At 41.1% G+C, this 7,725-nt stretch overlaps 1 pseudogene; it reads right to left on the bottom strand.

The window, feature by feature from the left end:
- Nucleotides 1-482: 482 nt before the first annotated feature.
- LOC128581954 (FMR1-interacting protein NUFIP2-like) lies at nt 483-2,678 on the bottom strand (annotated as a pseudogene).
- Between the last annotated feature and the right edge of the window lie 5,047 nt (nt 2,679-7,725).

The following is a 7,725-nucleotide window of genomic DNA, read 5'->3' as shown; positions in this document are numbered from 1 at the left end:
AAATAAAAGGAAAGAAAATATTCCCCCAACAACCCATAGAGGCTGCTTAACTCCTGGCGAGACATGCAAATCATATTCGCTAAAAAAATACACCCCTGCAAACTTCAAGGCATTTATCCAACATTCTCGCAGGGCCTAAAGTAAAACCCAAAGATCAGAGGAAGAGTTGGGGGGGGATATTGAATCATTCTGGGTTCCCCGTGATTAGTGTATCACTTTAGTCACAGAACAAAATTCAGAGATATTTTATGTAAATTTGCCTTTCCAGTGGGTCATTTGTTGCCCGAGTTGATGACAGCAGGAACTTTAGAACCACACTTGTAAGTCTGTATTCATTAATCACTTGCATTCACACTTAAAAACAAAAACAAAAGAAAAAAAACTATTCGGTACCAGAGATTAAATAACCATGTGTAGTCTCTTGAAATAAATTTGATTCCGTAAGAAGTCTAATTACTTTCAGTTGCCTTTTTAAAATAACTATATATGTGTATATATATATTTGTATATATTATCCTGTGATTCTACGTATGGTTCCTCTGCTGTGTCGAAGCTCTAGGAGCATAAAAGCCTGTGTCCCCCGTGAACGGTGGCTCTAATGCTGCAGAAAGGTTGCAAATAGGCAGTCTGGTCATTCATTGATCTGGACTATCCATGGCTTCATTGTAAGTGATTATCCTTTTGGGATCTTGCTTCTGAAAATTCCATACAGATTCCATTTCTTTAGTGTGATATACAATAGCAGCCCTCAGGTCAAAAGAACCCCAGCTACCATTTCTTTCTAGGCCTCTCTGGTATCTCTGTTCTTTGGAGGAGCCTAACAAAGTGTTCGTAGGAGAGGCCAGAGGATTTTGATTTTCTATCTTGTAGTCCTTTGAGAGAAACACTAAAGCACCTTGACTACTGGTGTCTGCCTTTTGCAGGTCACCTATATGACTGGGTTCCAAAGATAAGGCTCCACACTCACTAGTAGTCCCAGATTTCAGAATGCTACCCAGAACTTGAGGACTAGTCCGTTTCTCCAGCTCATAAGCCTTGGGAAGCACAGGATGCTCAGTTCCTGAAGGGATTATTTCAGCACCCTGTGAAACCAAAGTGGCAGGATATTCTCCTTGAAATGTCAACTCCATCACTTTATGATCTCATGACTTCCCAGTAACAGTCTCAGGGCCAGCACTGGGCTCATTTATAAATGATAAACCCCACTGATTCTGGAAGATATCCCCCAGGTTTTGCTGATCTGTCTGAGAGGGCAGATCCACTTGTGTGGTGCTCAACAGCACAGTTTGCATATTTGAAGGGTAGATAAAAAGGCTAGACTTAATTTGTTCAACAGCTGCTGAAGTTAGACTCATGTCCTGGAAAACATGGATGAGAGAGTATTAGCAGCAGTAGTTAGCAGTGGCTGGCCCCCTGAAGGATATACACTTGCGTGAGTCCCTGCTAAAACAAGCCCATTAGAAAAGCCGGCAGAAGTAACCGATTTCAGTGCTGACATAGGAACCTGGGATAACTGACTTGAAGATTGGGTCTGAGTTTCCCCAGTAGATGACGAAGAGGATGAAGATAAAGATGGTGACAAGGAAGAGTTCTGTATGGTTTTGTTGAGGTTTTCCTTAACTTTGCTTGCATAACTTATTTTAGGACCTATTTTAGCCCTGCTATTGTCCATTGGAAAAAGTGGGGGTGGTTTAAATAGTGTCCATGAGTCCTCTTTGGAGGCAACAGCTGAAGCGTGCTTTCCTTTGGATGGATCATCAAACTTTTTGCTGCTCGCGCCAGGTTTAACATCTGTGCTTTGCCGAAGCACATCACCCACAGCAGGTTTTCCACGACTTGCGCCTCCAGGCCCAGTCTCATACTTCCAAATGGGCTTTGAACCATCTACTCGATTTCCCTTTTGTTCACTAGAGTCGGGCTTGAAATTTTCAAGTCCTTGTTTTAAGGTTGGGACACTGGACTCTTGTTGCATTATTTTCTCCTGCACTAAATAAGGTTTTCACAACCTTTGGCACTATTGCGCCTAGCTTTTCTTTTTTTAGGAGTGGTATATCCGCTTTCAGCTCCACTACTATCATTATCTGCTCCTTTACCCCTATAACCCTTAGTAATATAGCCAGAATCATTCGTTACAACACCATTTGGAATTGCTATCGTATCAGTCTTACCTACGGACTGGTTCTCTCCAGATTTATTTTCATAAGACTTCCCATTCTTTTTGTCCATAGTGTTTTTCTGAATGACATTCTTGGTTTTAATTCCTGCTTTCCCAAAGGTGCTGGCCTTTACAGTCTGTTTCAGGCTAGTATCTACAACTTGCTGGTTGCCATTGAGGACCCTGGAAATAGGGCTGTTAGCTTCATCAGAACCCAGATTCTTTAAAGATATTTCCTTTCTCCAGCATTACCATTTAGTTCACCATAGCCTGTTTTCTTCTTCGGCGTTTCCTGGTGCTGCTGGAGGGTGTGTTTCTGCTCATGTTTCAGCGGCTTTGGCTGGGCCTTGGGGCTGCCCTTGGCTCCATGCTGCAGGTATTGGTGAGGCTGCTGGTGATGATGGTGGTGGTGGTTGTGGTCATGGTTGTAGAAATAATAATGGTGGTGGTGGTGTGGCTGCTGCTGCTGCTGCTGCTGGGGGTGATGGTGCTGAGGCTGTGGCTGGCCGGGCTTCTCCTCCATTGAAAGTGGCTGGGACTCCCTGGCTGAGGCTGCGTGTTGCTGCACCATCAGGATCTGAGGCTGCTTCCCAGGGCTCACTCAGTATATCTCTTTATATACAATTTGAAATACTTAGAACAAACTAGTTAATAAAACCTTCACTGCACTTTCTTAATTATTGAGTTAAGACATTTATACTCTACACTTAGTAGATTTGACATTAGGTCTTTAAAAACCACTTCCCTTTGGTTTGCTCCTGTGAGCTTGGCTATTTGCTGGGGGAGGGGAGTGGAGTCATCTTTCTTTTCCCTGTTCACTTCTTCAGATCTGGCCTTGTCACACACACAAATGGAGAGGTGATCAGGGACAGAATTGGGCTTTTCAGCCTGGAAGGGGCACACATGTTGCATGGAGATTGGTTAAGAGGCAGAGTTTATGTCAGTACTGCTGTGGCAGGGCTAGGATTCTGCATTTCTACCAAGGTCTCAGATGATGCTGGTGCTGCTGTTGTGTGGACCACTGTTTGAGTAGCAAGACTCAGCAATTTTCAGACTTGGCTGTACATGGGAATCACTGGGGGCAGTTTCAACAATTTTGACTCATGTCTGATCCCCTTCACCCATCTGTGATTCATTGGAATGGGGCATGGCCTGGACTGTGAAACTTAAGACTCCCAGGTGATTCTAATGTGCATACAGTTGGGATCTGCTGCTGTAGAGGAACGATAAAATAAACAGCAGGCATCTGATAGCTTCAGCCTCAGCCCAGTTAGCATGGGAGCCTAAGTGAGGGAGCGTAACTCAAAGAGTGGGTTTGCTCTGTCTGCTACAAGTGTCTGGGCACCCATGTCACTTGGAAGCTTATTAAAAATTTGAAATTCATAGCATCATCCCAGATTTACTGAATTTCAATTTCTGAGATGGGGTCCTGGAAATGTTTATTTTTAACAAACTCCCCAGGTACTTGGGAATAACCAGCCCAGCATGGGTGTGGACCCAGCTGAGCTGAATAGTCACCATCCCCCAGGAGCTTTTTACAGGCTCACTTCTAAGTTTCTTAGTTCCTCCAAGCCACCTGCTGTTGTGTTACATTGGGTATTATTTGAAATAAATTCTTCTGTTTCTAAATGTAAGTATTCCCCTGTGCAGCAGCTTTCCCTTGCTATAGCAGCTAGTGGCTGTTGCAGTGAATAAGAATGAAGTGATTTTGGAACCTGGAGACCAACCCAGACATTGCTGGTTGACTATTAGTACAATCCTGACCTGGTCTAAAGGCTTTACACAGGAGGGCACTGCAATCTTGATAGATAAAACTGTACTTGAACTTGGGCTGTGGGCTCTATTTACCTAGGGCTCAGGTCTCATGACCTTGTATGACCTGGTGAGGTGCTCTTCTTCTTTTGCAGTTACCTTATTTGGTTTTGAGGGCTAACACATTACTCATTCTGTATGTAGAGGGATATTTCTATTCCTTTATTTTTTCATCCATATTTAGAATAAATATCCCTGAGCTACTGAATAGAACTGAGGAATGTTGGAGCTGACATGTTTCCCCAGATGTCAGCATCTTCCCCCCCAATATTGGGTTCCCAGCCTACTGGGAGCTGAGCTCCTTAGCCTACTGTTGCACTTTGACCTTCTCATGATTTTTACCTTTGTTATCCTTTCCTTCCTTCCAGAATGTGCTTCTGCTAATATCTTCCTAGTCAAATGTACCCTGTCTTTGAGCATTATACCAACTTCTTCTTCGTCTGTGAAACTAACTGGTCAGAGTGAAGGGTGGGTAGGACTTGTTATTGAAAATGTAAGATGGACCATTGAATGATTAGTTAAGATGTCTGGAGTTTTTTTTTTACTAATCATGGAGCATCAATGAAATAATCTGATCTGATAAAATCTATGCACAAGGAATATGGAAAATAAAAGGCAAGAAATGGTAATGAATTATGAGACTGCTACAAAATTCAAGCAGGAGATAAAAATTATGAGAGCCTGTCTTAGAGCCTGTCTTAAAATTTAAAAAGGGCAATAAAAATGAATATAATAAATAATACCCCAAACAAAGATAAGCAACTATTTAGATGTATTTAGTGAATGACTAAGCATGTAAAAGTGTCTTTATGAACTGAAAAGTACTAAGTAAAAAGTAGGATATTGCTATTGGTACTCATTATGACTCTATTGCTCCATAAATTCATCCAAATTCTGGCAAAATTATTCAATTCAATGATTATCAAAAAAGGTAGATAAAAACAGAGGCCCTGGTATCTATGATATGAAGGCATAATATTTCATCAAAAGAAGGTTATCCAAATATATCTGCTTTAAAGGCAACCCACATTTTAAGCCTAAAAGTTCTTCTTCGAGATGGCACACAAATGGAAGTTTCTCCAGTGAGTCATTCAACAGGACAGGCTGTTCTTTTTTGGTTGTTCCCATTCAAATTACTCTCCAGTCTCAAAAGTTTAAAAATACATGTTTGTGTCTCAGTGGAGTCATCATCTGTGGCTTGGTAACAACAATTTATGGTTTAGATCCAGGAAACAACTTGACTCACCTATTTCTCCATTGGGGTTTTAATAAAACATTTCTCAACATAAACTTTCAAATTGTTATCTATTTTTTTTCAAATGCAGATGAGTACAGCAGACTGCTATTAAAATCTAATGGTTTTCTCTGTGATGCTCCAAGTATTGTAGGCATTTTAAGGAAAAGGAATCAGGTTTTAATCTTCCTGGAAGCCTTCAAAGACCCCAGTCTTATATCTGTCTCAGAATAAATGATCAATATATATTTGTTAAATTAGATGTAACTGCTGTGGGTTGAAAGTATTTTTCTATTTTCTAATAAAGGTACAAAAGCATTCTGATTAGTGACATACCTAAAATATGTATGAAATGACTATCATGGGTTTAGATCTTAGTTATGGCAGCTTATTGAAACTAACTCAAAATGACTTAGACTTTAAAAAATACATAGCTCTTGGTAATGGAAAGAACAAAAATGATGTTTGGAAGGAATTTGTTTTTCATGTTTCAGGTCTGCTTGCCCCTGGGCTGGCTTTATTTTCCTAAGGGGTGTCTCCTTGCTATGCAAAGATGGCCCCAGTATGTGCCTATATTCTATAAGCTTCCATAACTCAGAACAACAAAAAAAATCTCTTTCAATTTTTCTAGCAACAATCTCAGTCTGACTTTCATAGGCTCTAATCAGCCACGCTTGCCTCATGGACCCATTCCTGAACCAATCATTGTCCCCAGGGGATAAAAAAATCTCTCTTCCTAGACCTGAGTTACCCTTGGATCTGAGGGATGGAGCTATGTCCACCAGAGCCACTTAGGCTGAGCCTTGAGGGGGACCGTTTACAAATCACAATTAATGCCTCTATTAGAGGGTAGAGTAAATTCGGGACAGACAGAAAAATAGGAGATGCTCATTTTAAGGAAATTGACACAAATATCTGAAACAATCTCAGAATTTAAGGATCTTAGAGTCTCTACTTACTTAAACTTTTCCAGATTTTGCTACAAAATTAACACACATTATATTCCCAAGTAGAACTCAGACATGGAAATCCCCTTTTATGAACTGTTGAAATGCAAGGGACTTAGTACAAAACTTTATATCAGGGACTTTTTAATGTTTGATCAAATTTAAATATAACTTTTCCAATAGCGAAATACATCTGCCCCTAACCTTAACTCCATCCCACCCTCAATTAAATGATTAATCTTTGGGAAATTAGTAACGCCTTCCTGAAAACCTTATGCAAATACACACATTTCTAAGGTGCATCTTCCATGGCAATCCTTCCTTAGAGCAGAATCCCTGCTGGTTATGTAAGATTTGGGTAAGGTGCCTATCAACAAACAGACTGCGTCTTTGAATTCCAGGGTTGCTTCTGTTCTTTGATGCTGAAATAGCACCATGGAATGAAAGTAAGAGACAAGCCCAACAAAGGGAGGGGGAAACCATCATTCCCATCCAGGTGAGATTTCCTATGCTTTGGTTTGCTTCTTACTCAGTGTCTTAGGTTGGGTTTTCTGGATCCAGAGTCAGAGACAGGCTTCTGTTAAGGAGAAGGTTAATAGGAGAGCACAGTGAGGTTACATACATTGCTTTTGTAAGGTTAAAGTCCACATCGTAGTTGTGTCCTTCACCCAGGTAGTATGCCGTATACCCTTGCAATGTACCCATTGGGCTGGAACTTACCCAACCCTTTTCTCCCCTCCCCCCATTTGAGTTTCATTTAGTTTTTCTGACTTGTGAGCATTTGGTTGTTAATCTACTAGTTTCAAATTGGTACTGAGTGCATGTGGTGCTTATTTTTCCATTCTTATGATACTTTGCTTAGGAGCATATTCTCCAAATCCTTCCAGGTTGTTACAAAAGATACAAAAATCTCTGTCTTTTTTATAGCTGAATAGTATTTCATGGTATAGATATACCACAATTTATTAATCCATTCATGTGTTGAAAGGCTGTTGGGTTGTTTCCATGTCTTGGTGATTGTGAATTGTTCTGCTATAAACATTCAAGTGCAGATGTCCTCATGTCCTCGTGGTAAAATGTCTTTTGAGCCTGAAGTCTATCTAGTTCAGTGTCTATGGAAAGAAGTATGGAGAATTCTCAACTAAAAGTAGACCTACCACTTGATCCTGCATTCCTATTACTAGGTATCTACCCAAAAGAAAAAAAAGCAGGATTCTTATGTAAGTGACGTCTTGAGTGAGTGCTCAGGGATGGCCTTTAAAGGAGCAAGGAAAGCAGGAGAGAACTAGGAAACAACCTGGATGAGGATGTGGGTGTCAGCATGGTGGCATAGGAAGCTCTGGAGCCTTGTCCTAGGGGGTGATCAACGTGGCCAGCTTTTAATACCCCATATGTTTAGTCTTCACTGAGGTCATCTCCCACCCCTATTCTGACACCCACCCCCACTCTTACTCTCACCCTAGGACTGTAACCTCCAAGGCATTTGCTGGGGAAAGTTATTCCAATTGATGAGTGTCATTCTTAAGGGATGGGTGGCAGCTGTGAGTCATTGGCAGCCAACACTCCCAGCTGGAGAC

This window comes from Nycticebus coucang, chromosome 3 (genome assembly GCF_027406575.1).
Source record: "Nycticebus coucang isolate mNycCou1 chromosome 3, mNycCou1.pri, whole genome shotgun sequence".
NCBI classification, from domain to species: Eukaryota; Metazoa; Chordata; class Mammalia; order Primates; family Lorisidae; genus Nycticebus; species Nycticebus coucang.
This window is presented reverse-complemented; position numbering and strand designations above follow the sequence as displayed.